Source organism: Pygocentrus nattereri, chromosome 2, assembly GCF_015220715.1.
Source record: "Pygocentrus nattereri isolate fPygNat1 chromosome 2, fPygNat1.pri, whole genome shotgun sequence".
Lineage (NCBI taxonomy): Eukaryota > Metazoa > Chordata > Actinopteri > Characiformes > Serrasalmidae > Pygocentrus > Pygocentrus nattereri.
This window is the reverse complement of record NC_051212.1, coordinates 26166752-26180201: the sequence shown is the minus strand read 5'-3', so window position 1 is coordinate 26180201 and position 13450 is coordinate 26166752. Positions and strand designations below refer to the sequence as shown.

The 13450-nt window shown below is 40.4% G+C and overlaps 2 long non-coding RNA genes, 2 other non-coding genes and 1 pseudogene across 4 annotated transcripts; 1 reads left to right on the top strand and 4 right to left on the bottom strand.

Moving 5' to 3' along the window:
- Window positions 1-1381: 1381 nt before the first annotated feature.
- LOC119265246 lies at window positions 1382-2210 on the bottom strand. Its single transcript, XR_005131526.1, has 3 exons — window positions 2009-2210; window positions 1798-1924; window positions 1382-1440 (listed from the first exon to the last, which is right to left on the bottom strand). It is a non-coding gene; the product is annotated as an uncharacterized LOC119265246 (long non-coding RNA).
- A 5122-nt stretch (window positions 2211-7332) lies between these two features.
- On the bottom strand, window positions 7333-7496 carry LOC119262676. Its single transcript, XR_005129816.1, has one exon. It is a non-coding gene; the product is annotated as a U1 spliceosomal RNA (small nuclear RNA).
- An 842-nt stretch (window positions 7497-8338) lies between these two features.
- LOC119262689 lies at window positions 8339-8501 on the bottom strand. Its single transcript, XR_005129831.1, has one exon. It is a non-coding gene; the product is annotated as a U1 spliceosomal RNA (small nuclear RNA).
- A 1726-nt stretch (window positions 8502-10227) lies between these two features.
- Window positions 10228-10439, bottom strand: LOC119262719 (annotated as a pseudogene).
- Window positions 10440-10934: 495 nt separating this feature from the next.
- LOC108417005 lies at window positions 10935-12335 on the top strand. The gene is made up of 3 exons (XR_005131525.1): window positions 10935-11169; window positions 11958-12093; window positions 12186-12335. It is a non-coding gene; the product is annotated as an uncharacterized LOC108417005 (long non-coding RNA).
- Window positions 12336-13450: the final 1115 nt, after the last annotated feature.

Genomic DNA, 13450 nt, shown 5'->3' with positions numbered 1-13450 from the left:
GGTTAGCACCGATGCTCCACACGTCTTGCACAGTACCTGTTTTTGGCCAATGTCAGTTTTCCTGAAACCAAAATGCTCCCACACACACGATGTGCCATTTTCTTTGGTACCAACTCGTCCACTGGACTTTGGGCCTCGCACGGTTGCTCAGATGAAAGGTTAATCTTTCGATTTCTGCCTTAGGGATGTGCATGACTAGTGGCTTCTGATTGGTCAACAGCAGGCCGTTCACGCGTTTTTTTTTGTTGTTGGGTAGACTTTTTCCCTGGTCCTACTTACAGGCTATTGGCTCATTCAAATCGCAGCTCTTGCGATTGGAAAATCGCGTCCATTCAAATTGCGATTTCAATTAAAAAACGATTAATCGTTCAGCCCTACATCCGTGTCTCTCTTACATAAATTCATACATCCGTGTGTGTCCACACACACCTGAAAAAAATAAAGGGAACACTTAAACAACACAATATAACTCCATGTAAATCAAACTGTCCACTTAGGAAGCAACACTGATTGACAATCAATTTCACAGCTGTTGTGCAAATGGAATAGACAACAGGTGGAAATTATTGGCAATTAGCAAGACGCACTCAATAAAGGAGTGGTTCTGCATGTGGGGGCCACAGACCACTTCAGTACCTTTCTGCTTTCTGGCTGATGTTTTGGTCACTTTTGAATGTTGGTGGTTCTTTCACACTCGTGGTAGCATGAGACGGACTCTACAACCCACACAAGTGGCTCAGGTAGTGCAGCTCATCCAGGATGGAACATCAATGCGAGCTGTGGCAAGAAGGTTTGCTGTGTCTGTCAGCGTAGTGTCCAGAGGCTGGAGGCGCTACCAGGAGACATGGAGGAGGCTGTAGGAGGGCAACAACCCAACAGCAGGACCGCTACCTCTGCCTTTGTGCAAGGAGGAACAGGAGGGAGCCCTGCCAGAGCCCTGCAAAATGACCTCCAGCAGGCCACAAATGTGCATGTGCTAGAAACCGACTCCATGAGGTTGGTATGAGGGCCCGACGTCCACAGATGGGGTTTGTGCACACAGCCCAACACCGTGCAGGACGCTTGGCATTTGCCAGAGAACACCAGGATTGGCAAATTTGCCACTGGCGCCCTGTGCTCTTCACAGATGAAAGCAGGTTCACACTGAGCACATGTGACAGACGTGACTGAGTCTGGAGACGCCGTGGAGAGCGATCTGCTGCATGCAACATTCTTCAGCATGACCGGTTTGGCAGTGGGTCAGTAATGGTGTGGGGTGGCATTTCTTTGGAGGGCCACACAGCCCTCCATGTGCTCGCCAGAGGTAGCCTGACTGCCATTAGGTACCGAGATGAGATCCTCAGACCCCTTGTGAGACCATATGCTGGTGCGGTTGGCCCTGGATTCCTCCTAACGCAGGACAATGCTAGACCTCATGGGGCTGGAGTATGTCAGCAGTTCCTGCAAGATGAAGGCATTGATTATATTATAATAATAATAATAATAATAATAATAATAATAATAATACTACACACACACACACACACACACACACACAATATATATGCATGCATGCATTCATATACATATGTATGCATATATAAGTACATACATACACGTATATCCACACATACCAGCCCCCCTTCCAAGCCATTTATTATTGAACAGAGACCCCAAAGTACCACCACTGAATATAGATTATTTGGGTGGTGGCCCTTGGTCCTTGGACATGGTACTGACATTGTAGTGTGCATGCTGCTTTTTTTGTCTATTACAGTCTATTTAGTCTATTAGAGTGAAAGCACAGACTGTACATACCCCTGAGGATGACTGAAAATGGACGAGCCCAGCAAATATGCCTTTTGTAAAAGGTCAGCATTTCTCTCTCTCTCTCTCTTGCGGATCTCTTGTGAAATCAGCTTCAAGTCTGGTTCAAGTTTCCAATCTACAAAAAATGCAAACTTGAAGTGAGAAAAGAAATATGTGCAATCAGCAAAACTCTGGTTACTTCCAATATGTGAGTCCTAACCATGACTATCCAGACTGCCCCTGCCTCTGGCCTCTAAGACCAATCCACGGCGCTCTGAATTGTCGCTGCCACCATCTTCCAGGGCTGCACAATGTCTTCCTGGACTTCGTCTTCCACTGATGTCCAAAGACGAAACATGACTGTGCCTGCCTCGGTCATCTGAGGGTAGCCCTTGGCTATCTAATCTGCGTCTCACTTCCAACGGCTGTGTGCTCCTGGTTAGTTTTTCTGTCTGCTGCTACTATATTCTTCAGATCTGAAATAGAAGTTTAATTTTTATGCAGGACCGTGTTTGTCAGACAGGAGGCCGGAGTCAAAAAGTGTCTTTTTTCAGAACTTCATAAAGTTATGAAAAATTGTTACTCTTCAAAAAACCTCTTATGAATTCTTATTTTATTTTCTTAACCATTTTCTTAAGAGATTCTAAGAAGAAATTGTATACTTGAAATCATTATAATCTTAAATGTTTTTTCAACCTTCTAACAGACCCATACTTTCTTAGGCTGTAAGAACTGACGAAGTCAGAGTCTAAATTTACAGACATAGTTTCTGCTCCTCTTGCCCATCCTCATCTGTCACCACTCAATTATCATAATTTCCAATGAGGCTTTTTCCCTGTTTTTTTCCACCATCACCTAGTTCTTGTTTACTAAATTTTAAATGCCTGGTTTGATGATTTTCCTCTCTGTTGCTCCTCTGAGTGGATTAACTAAACAGAAATTAAGTTAATACACATTCAAAAATCTCTCATGCGTTGTTTATGATGTGTATAATAAACAATGAAGATTTTCTTAGGAAAACAAACACTTAGAAGTTCATAAGAGGGACTTTCATTCCCCAACATCTTCCTACTTTTTTTCTTTTTTCGTTTTTGAAATAGATGCCAAGTAAAAGTTGACAGATTTATGATGCGTTCTTAACCCACAGAATTGTTTGCACTTTTGTACGAGTGTGTATTCTGTTCTTCCCTAAAAAGAAATCCCAAATAAGAAAACATTGGTGAATAGCAGAATCTTTGTCAAAGCTGCATAAGTGGATTTTAAGAAGAAATTTCTGCTAAAGAACAGTTGATGAATGAGGCCTTAAATGCAACTGTTAAATAAAAATAATAATCTCAAGTATTCTCTTAAGATAATCTTCATTATTTTCTCAATAAAAGAAAAATCTTCATTGTTTTCTTACGTGGGCTACATTGCATTTTACCATGTAAGGGGAGCAAAATGTAGGAAAAACATCAAACCAATAGTTGATGAATTTTTTTTTTTAGCAAACTACAACTAAAGGTAATGGTGGAAGAAACAGGATGGGCAGGAGTAGCAGAGGCAATGTCTGTGATAAATGTAGGCACTAACCTGAGGCTGTCATAATATTTAGAAAACATTCAAGAACATTTTCTAGAATACCACTTGCTCTTAGAATGACACTTAAGAAAATAGTTAAGAAAAGAAAATTCTTAAAAAGGTATGTCATTTTTTTTTTCTTAAGACACTTTGATAAATTTGGCCTCTGGACAAAAGATACACACCTGGAGAACAAGAACACGTATATCAGAATGCTTTTCATTGACTACAGCTCAGCATTTAACATGGTCATCCTAAACCAACTTTTCTGAAAAGCTCCTCACCCTGTACCTGGGTGCTGAACTTCTAACAGGAAGACCCTAGTCAGTCAGAGCCAGCAGCCGCACATCCAGCACAAGAACAGTGAGCACAGGGGTCCCCCAGGTCTGTGTACCGAGCCCCATTCTGTACACACTTCACTTATGACTGTGTGGCTTAAGCTGCACACACCCATGTACATTGGTGAGACTGAGGTGCAGAGGGTGAAAACCTTCAAATTCCTCTGCATGCACATCAGTGAGGATCTCACCTGGTCTCGCAACACACACATCAGGAAGTCCCAGCAGCGACTGTACTTTCTGAGAAGACTGAGGAAATTTGGCACGCCAGCCAAAATTCTCAGCACCTTCTGCAGGAGTACGATCGCGAGGAGTGTTCTTACCAACTCCATCACGGTCTGGTATGGAAACTCTACTGCTCAGGACAGAAAGGCTCTGCACTTACATTACATTACATTTAGCAGACGCTTTTATCCAAAGCGACTTACAAATAATGTGGTACATAGAACAAACATAGTCAGGCCTTAAAGGAGGCCAAGGGGTAATAGTGGGGTAGAGACGGGAAGGAGGGCAAGAAGGAGATGAGGTTGGTAGTGGCTAGATTTGCAAGAGGCGATTAGAGCAAGTGCTCCCTGAAGAGCTCTGTCTTCAGGAGTTTCTTAAAAATAGCGAGGGACGCCCCTGCTCTGACAGCGGAAGGTAGCTTGTTCCACCATTGGGGAATCAAGTATGAGAACAGTCTCGATTGCTTTGTGTGAATGTTTGGCAAAGCTAAGCGACGTTCATTGGAGGATCGCAGCGGCCGGGCGGTGCTGTAAGCCTTTAGGAGCGAGTGCAGGTAGGAAGGAGCCTGCTCTGTTAACACCTTGTAGGCAATTGTAAGAGTTTTAAATTTGATACGAGCAGCAACCGGTAACCAGTGGAGCTCAATGAGCAGTGGGGTGACATGCGCCCGTTTTGGTTGGTTAAAGACCAGACGCGCTGCAGCATTCTGAACCATCTTCAGTGGTTTTACAACACAGGCCGGGAGGCCCATCAGTATGGCATTGCAGTAGTCGAGGCGTGAGATGACCACTGCTTGTACCAAGAGTTGGGTGGCTTGTTGTGTTAGAAACGGCCGTATCTGTCTGATGTTGTACAGCGCAAAGCGGCAGGACCGAGCCACCGAGGCAACATACACCCCCCCCCTCCCATCCTGAACTGGTTTAACTTTGGCCAACCTTGCACTCAATAACTGCACCTTACCTATACTACTACTGCTGCTGCTCTTAGAACAATACTGTTTACATCTATACCTTACACAGAACATTACTGTTCACATCGGTTACTTGATGCACTTTATGAACAACTGCTCTACATATTTGCACATGCAACTAATTTTATTTCAACTTTGCACATACTGCACATTTTTACTATTGTTTTTATTAAACCTACTTATGCAAACTAGTTACAGGGTTTTTGCTCAATTCCCACACAACTAGTGTCAAAACACACTCAGAAAAGCCTGAACCTCAATAACTATCAAAAATCTTCACTTGTATAAACAATATGGCTGCCATATGCCAATGAACACATCTGAAATAATTCATAAGTTCAAAAATTCCATAACTCAATGCTTCATCAAAATTTGAAACTTAATAGGCTACCTCTGAATGTACTCCTCAATATGAATATCAATTGTGGGGCACTGTAACTTAAATACCGCAATCTGTAAATCCAATCAGGCTGAAATTTCTGCAACTAGTAACTACTTGACAAAGTAGATATCAAGTCACAATAATACAATCCTTTCATAATTATTCTTTTACAACTACTCTTTGGATTTTCATCTCAACTGGTCTAGAAATACTCAGGCCTCTCTAGGTAAATCATTTTGGGGAAAAAAATGCCTTCATTACTTAACATGGTGTTGCTCCATCAAATAATCACTGTAGCCATGACATTGCTAGCTTAAATTGCTTCAAATTTATCAGTCCTTGGTTCAATCATCTCAAAACTTCATAGGCTTGTCAAATAAATACATTCTGGTGGTGTCTGTCAAGTTTCTTCAGGTGGGGTGGCTTTAGCACAAAATCACAATATTATTACAAAGTCCACAGATAAACAATCAATACCATCAGATTCAGGCTACCTTGTCACCCACTTTCACTTGGCTGCTCTATGCCAAACGGGCCCCCCTATGGGTGGCACTGGGCCTCATTATGGCATACATACTAAAGAGGTTAAATATGGAGAACCAAACCACTTCGCAAACACAACCATGAGAAAATTTGCCATTAAATTTTGTAGTTTTGACATCTATGTCGATGTATTCCTACATCTTCTACAAACCTTTGACCAGCACAAATGAATGTAAACGTATTTAAATTGCACTGCCCACTGTTTGACAACACATGGCCTTTTGATAAGCTGACTTCCTTTCAGTTTCATTTTCCCTGCCTATAAATAAGGCCCAAACAGCGATTGTCCTTCTTAGGCCCAATTGGTTTAAACTGCAAAAGGGCTCATACTCCTCATACATACTTTAATCCACTTATTGCTGCTCACCGCTGTATTTCTTGTTATGATGATATTTCCCTACAATAACCTGGCCAAACCAAACTGTAGGTCATGAAACATGAAACTTCGTCAACAGATGGTACTCTTTCCACTACTCATGTGCTGAAATAAGCCCAGTTGGCATAAAAGGGATGCAGTTGCACAGCACGTTCGACCTTTTAACTTCGAAAGTAAAATTTTTAGACACCGATCCCTTCAGTCAAAACAAAATAATCTGTAATTTGGGACTTTTTCCTGCGCTCAGTTAGATTATTCACAAAACTGAAAATGTGCAAAACATTTTTGCAAACTAGTCAGAGTTTTCGCTCAATTCTCACACCACTGGTGTCAAAAAACTCACAAGAGCCTGAACCTCAATAATAAGCAAATCATCTTGATTCACAAAATGGTTGCCATATGCCACTTAACACATTTGAAATTATGAATTAATTCCGAATGACACTGACAAATGAAGGCCTTTTGAGAAGCTCTTAATTACTTGCATTTTTCTTCTTCTCTCTATAGGTTAGTCCCAAACTAAATCAGGCCTTGTTAGGCCTAGCTGGCTAAAACCGTATCACTGCCGTTTGCAGCTATATCGTTCTCTTCGGTTTCATATTAGGGCATCTGAATGAGCACTAAACTCAGGACAGCCAAATGATCTGAAATAAATAAAGCCAAAATTACAACAACTGCTGCTATCACTCCTTGTGCATTTAAGAAATTGACAAAGAAAAAACCTCCAGCCACATAAAACTCCAGAGATGCTCACCCGTTACTTTTGGTCCATGTCCATGAAATTCTCGAGCTGAGAGAGACCACACAAGTTGTGAGAAAACAAATTAAAAGCCTACATATTTTTCTTACACATCAAAAGATGCAATATTGTCATAAATCAAAAAGAAAACAAAACTTGCATAAAAACAAAAACCCACGAACAAAAGCCCAGAGGTTTTCTGCATGCATATTGTGTCAGATTGTGTACCAAACTACTCATCAAGATGAAGTCTCAAAAGGTACATGGGGAAAAAATAAAGACGATTTCAAAATTTGCTTTATAATAAAGACCTGGACATTATTACACTAAACAGCCCTTTTTTTAAACAACTAAAAATCCTCACACTGATACTAGCACATCGTTGCATGTCTTTTCTTTGACCAGTGAAATCAGGGGAGAGCGCGAACGCAGTCCCCCACTACCAGAAATTATGCAGTCGAGATTCCCACATTTGGGGAATTCGCAGGGGTCAGCACAACCGGAGTGCAATGGCTGAGCCTCACCCTGGGTGAACCACCTTCTTGATCATGGTATCTCCCCTGCCAGGTAAGTATGAGTTGTACACGCACTGCAGAGCATCACCACCACTGGCTGTACTATTCACAGTGACGGTGGACACTTCATTCACTACATAAACAAAACAAGGAAAACTATAAATGACAAAAAAAAAAAAAAAAAACACCAAAGCACACATACTGCATAGTGCATAAATGTACATACAAAAGTATATGTAGATGTTTTTCTTGTGAATAAGACCCAGAACACCACTTCCCATGATGCACTGCTTCTCAGATTGTCCTCTCAACTCTTTGGTCTTGTGGTTCTCTTTGGTTTGGCATCTAAATAAAATTAAAAAAAAAAAAAAAAAAAAAAAAATCACTGCCAACCAAACTGAATAAATAGTCAGAAATTACAACCTCTGCTTTCACTGTTCTCACACACCAAAGAAAAAACAAAGAAAATGTCTCCTCCCACAACTACACACATCACACACTAGGGGCGCTCTCACCTTACTCTTTGTTAATTTGCATTAGTCACAGACAAAGAAACGAGCTGCAACAAAGCCAAAAAAAAAAAAAAAAACTTTTCTTACATATCAGAGTATTACACAGTCATAAAAATAACCAGAGACTTCAAAAAATTTAATACAAAAAGATATAAGCTCTCTACATATGCATTTCACAGCTCTTTTTTTGCCAGATTGTGGACAAAACTATTTATCAATATAAAAGTCGTGTCCCCCGAAAAACTTGGTAGATAAAATAAACGGAGAAAGCCATGAACATGATCCCATAACCCATACAGTTATACTAAATAACTGTAACAAAAGAGCACATGCCATTCTAATAATTCCTCCACCACCATATAAACAGAGTCTTCTTTTGACCAGTGAAATCAGGGGAGAGCGCGAACGCAGTCCCCCACTACCAGAAATTATGCAGTCGAGATTCCCACATTTGGGGAATTCGCAGGGTCAGCACAACCGGAGTGCAATGGCTGAGCCTCACCCTGGGTGAACCACCTTCTTGATCATGGTATCTCCCCTGCCAGGTAAGTATGAGTTGTACACGCACTGGTGAGCATCACCACCACTGGCTGTACTATTCACAGTGACGGTGGACAATTCAGTCATTACACAACCAAATGATGAAACCAAGAAAAAACAACAAAAACAAAAAAAGCCACATACTGCATGGTGCTTTATCCATGGATATCACACGCACAACAGAACATTGGGCTGTTTCACTTGTGAATAAAAGTCAGAACACCACTTCCCATGATGCACTGCTTCTGAACATATCAACGTTCTACTCAAGTGTTTGTTTCCTTTGCTTTTATATATTATGGCATTTAAATGAGCTCTAAACTCATGGAAGCCAGCTGATCTGGGAAAAAAAGGGAGAAATAACGGCTGCTTTTCATCTTATGCACCACAGAAATCGACAGACAGAAAATGTCTCCACCCACTACTACAGACATCAGACACTAGGGGCGCTCTCCCCTTACTCTGTATTCATTAAATCCACAAGAGTCAACACAGACAAAGCAATACGCTGACGCAAAGCAAAACAGGGGGAAAAAAAAGCCTTCATTCATTTTCTTACACATCAAAAGATTCAAGTGTCATAAAAAGGGACCAGCCACAAGCTTTCCATATGACCGAGCTTTTCTGTCAAATTGTGGACCAAAACATTATTTCTCATCATAAAACACTAAAAACCAGTAAAAAAATAAAAATAAACAAAAAATACAGAAGACCTCGAACACAATTCCACAGTTCACTTAATGGTAGAGACTTCCCTATGAATCTTATTTTCACTAAACATTCATCATCACAAACATGCAAAAACATCACCACATGAGCAAAGTCTTCTTTTAAACAGTGAAGTCTGGGGGATTCCAGGGGTCAGCATGACCATAAGAGCAATGGCTGAGCCTGCGTGAACCACCTTCTTCTTAATCACAGCATCTCCTCTGCCAGGTATGCGAGTTCTACGCACCCTGGGGAGTGAAATCACTACTGGCTAAACTATTCACTACGATGGAGCGCGGTCAATTAATTTCAAATTAGACCAAAAACTTGTGTAAACACTATTTCAAGTTACTAGCTGCATGTTTATATCATATTGCTGCATGTTCGCAGATAACTACCGTGTGTATATAATTTATGTATGTGTATATAATTTATATAACTAACATTTAATTATAAATATACAAATATGTAAAATATTTTATAGATGTTTTATATACACAAGAACAAACACATAGACTTGTTTCTTTTTGTTATTAAATATTGTTCTTTTTATGGACACAGTTCTCTTTTAAAGTATCTACATTCACAACAGTCAAAACACACACAGGAACATGTCTGACTTTTCCTAGCACTACTCCTACGATATTAAGGCAGGGTTTTTTACCATTTCTTGTTCTTTTAGTTTTTCTTGTTCTTTGGACCATGAAAACCACACAAAGGAAAAAGCCTGGACAAATTCTGATTCCAATGTTCTTACAGAAGCATTTACACACAATGAGATCAACAAAACAGCCAAGTAAACAAAAAAGCAAAGCAACTGCATAGAGAGAACTACTTCAGCCCCTCACTGCCACATAGTCAACTCTTACCGTCTATATCATTATATCAAATAGCCCTACCTCGGCATGCAGCTTAGACGTGATATTTGCGAAAAAACATGAAACATCAGGAACGATTTTGTGTATTAACGTACACACATAACACGTTAAAAGCGCTTGACATTAATACCGAGTCTTATTTTCACCAACAGAGGGGGGTGCACCGTTCCCGGAGGTACTGCAATACCGGGTCGATGCGTGGAGTGGACGGAGCAAGCCCCTATTCCATCTCCCTGCTCCAAAAATCAATTTAATATATGGTCCCCGGGTAGGGGACGTATCAGATATTAAACTGATAAGAACAGATTTTTTTTTTTTTTTTTTTTTTTTTTTTTTTTTTTTATCGTCTGGATCAGAAAAAGGATTTACAATTTTGCTGTGACGCATACCTTTTCATCATCTCCAGGTTTAAAACAATTTTATTTTAATTTTAAAAACAAACATTTTTAAAAAGAAAAAACATTTAAAACCATTTAAACCACGCAAATTTTGAATAAAATAAAATAAAATAGTCTAAAAATCACTCCTCACAGCACGGAACAAAAGTCAAGTCAAGCCGCTTGTTTCAAACTCAGAGAGGCAGAAAAGGCACTTTAAACGTGTATCTACGTCAACACCTTGATGACAGCGCGTATGTTAATCAGCTCACCAGCTGGCCAATCAGAAACGAGGAAACCCAGTTTTGCGCTCACAGAGCTTAAAGCTCGGTTTTTATAAAGTCACGTTTACACAAGAAAAACTTTCAGTCCACAGAGTCAACATATATCTGACTAAATAAGCTGAAGGGCGATTTTTAATGGTCCGTTTTGTGCAAGTGGTCCAATCAGAATCGTCGAAGCACATTTAAGCTTGTTTAAATGTAAGTTTAGAAATAAGATATCGCAAACTTGGGACAAAACAAACGAGAATGCGTACTTCTCGCTAATAAAGGCACGTGCCTTAAAGGAGCCGTTTTAAAGGACGACAAACGTTGGCTCTGATAGCACCGCTTGCCTGTCAGTGGCCAAATGCGGTATTGCAGGCGAAATGTCGCCATGGAGCCTCTCAGAAATGGGAAGGCCAAGCTGTCGATTTGCAGATCTCATCATTGCTTCGGTAACACCATTTAAACCATACACCACTGCACACGCACCATTTAACAGTTTCATTTTCAGTTGAACGAAGAATATTCACATGGAAACCAGGGTTTATGATCACAAAATATTACAGCGTTATCTGGCCGTTTTAAAGCGTTCAACGTTCCTCGACTCAAACACGCAACGGCCGACGTTAAACTGCCGAATCCCGCTCGTTCATTTTGAACGGCAACATTTGCTGTTAGCCAGATTTTTTAACGCCATTTGCTCAGCATGTATCGTTTTACAACATCATGCGTAAAATATTAAGAACACTTCGTTAGCTTGACATTAATACAGCAACAGGTGTACATGTCTTACCTGAACGAGGTGCAGAAGCCTCTTCCTCCCAGTTTAGCCAAGTTAACTTCTCCTCGCTAGCTAGGTTAGCGAGCTAATTGGCTAGCATAATCAACGCAGGCCGACCAAGTCCCGACAGGAAAAAAACATAAAAACAGAGCTCCCGAGGGCAAATTATCTGTGGGAAGCGGTTAAACCACCGAAGCTGCAACGGGGAAAGTCGTGGCTTAAAGTCTAACAGAATGTATTTTATCGATGTATTCTTGCTTCGTTTAACCACTTCGAGTGGGCCTGATAGCGGCGCCGCTAAAGTAGTTAGCTTAGCCTAGAGCAGCTCGTTAGCTACGCTGATTACTTTAGCGCTGACGCCGCGTTATTAGCGCTGGGCGTTTAAAATTTGTACAACATTGTTTTACACGCATTAATAAAAGATATTATTACTTACTTGTGCCAATATTAACATTTCAGGAAATCATCATCTTTAGAAGACGGAGAAGACGCGTCTCTCTCCTCGCCCGAACAAACTCAAAGTCAACTCCCCCAACACCGCCCCTCAGCTCATCAGCTCACACCCTGTCCAGTCATGATAAAACAACAGTCAAAAGTAAGTGACATGGACCTGATTGTCATTAGGAAACGAATCATTTTGGGTTGTCTTTTTATTAGTGCAACTATTCTTTTTTTTTTTTTTTACAGGCACATGGATATTACAGCCAGCTGTTTTGGATCTCTGCTCTCCAGGGTTGTATATCTCCAGGACTGGGTCCTGCAATAAACCAAACAGTGCCTGTATGTACTATGTGTGTAAACTTTAGTAGTTTTAATTAAATCATAGCTTCATTAATAGCTTTTTTGATTGTCTGAAAATGATTCACAGTTGGCTAGTGTCCTGACTGGACTCGACTCTAATATGACAAACATGATATAAATCAATTGGTGCTCTCTAAGATTAAGTCTTTATATTACTACAGTCTATTTTTATAGAGCAAGGCCTATTGATTCAGTCTTCCTCAAGGAAACCTTGTTCTTACGCACCTTAGAGCAGGGGTCACCAACATGGTCTGTCAATTTGTCGTTCCTTTTGGTTTATGTGTGTATAAAAACATGACATGTCAAAATGAAAGAAGCACAGAGCAAGAACACCAATCAGGGCCCAGCACACACTTTGTATTGAGTTTGTTTTGACCTGATGGTCATACCGACCCAGTGCAAGCACACGGTTCAACGTCAGCGCAGCAGCGTAAAATTTTGGGAGAGTCTATTCAACATAAATGATGGAACTAACCTAAATTTGTGTAAATAGACCACAATATAGAAATATATACATATATGAGTGACACTGGAGTATTTTCGCCTAAAATAAGTTAATGAAGCAAGAGTCTTGTTACAAAAACAGTAATAGGACATTAGAGTCATAATTAATCTTTTAGTAGTTTTACTTTCGATACTTAAGTACATCTGAAGGCAAATACTGTTGTACTTTTACTCAAGTGGAAGTCTAGAGGGAGGAACTTCTACTTTTACTGGAATAATATTTTACCTTGGGTATCTCTGCTTTAATTCAAGTACCTGGTTTGCGTACTTCGTTCACTACTGTCAATAATAACGTATAATTAAAGGTAAATTGTTATTTCAAAAGTGTGTATCAAACTGGTAGCCCTTCGCATTAATCGGTACCCAAGAAGTAGCTCTCAGTTTCAAAAAGGTTGGTGACCCCTGCCTTAGAGCGATCAGCTCTATATCACTTAGCATTAACCTCAACTGAATCCCTCCCATTACAGACACCCACGCTGTCTTGTGTTAAAAAACCATAAATGGCACTGATAGTAGAGCAGTAAATATGAACAGGTTTCAAAGGGCATCCAGCAGTTTCAGTCAGATCCCCTTAATGTGCCTGTCAATAGCTGGCACAGTAACAGCAGCACAATCGGTCTTAGAAACTCTGCTTGATTTTATTTGGG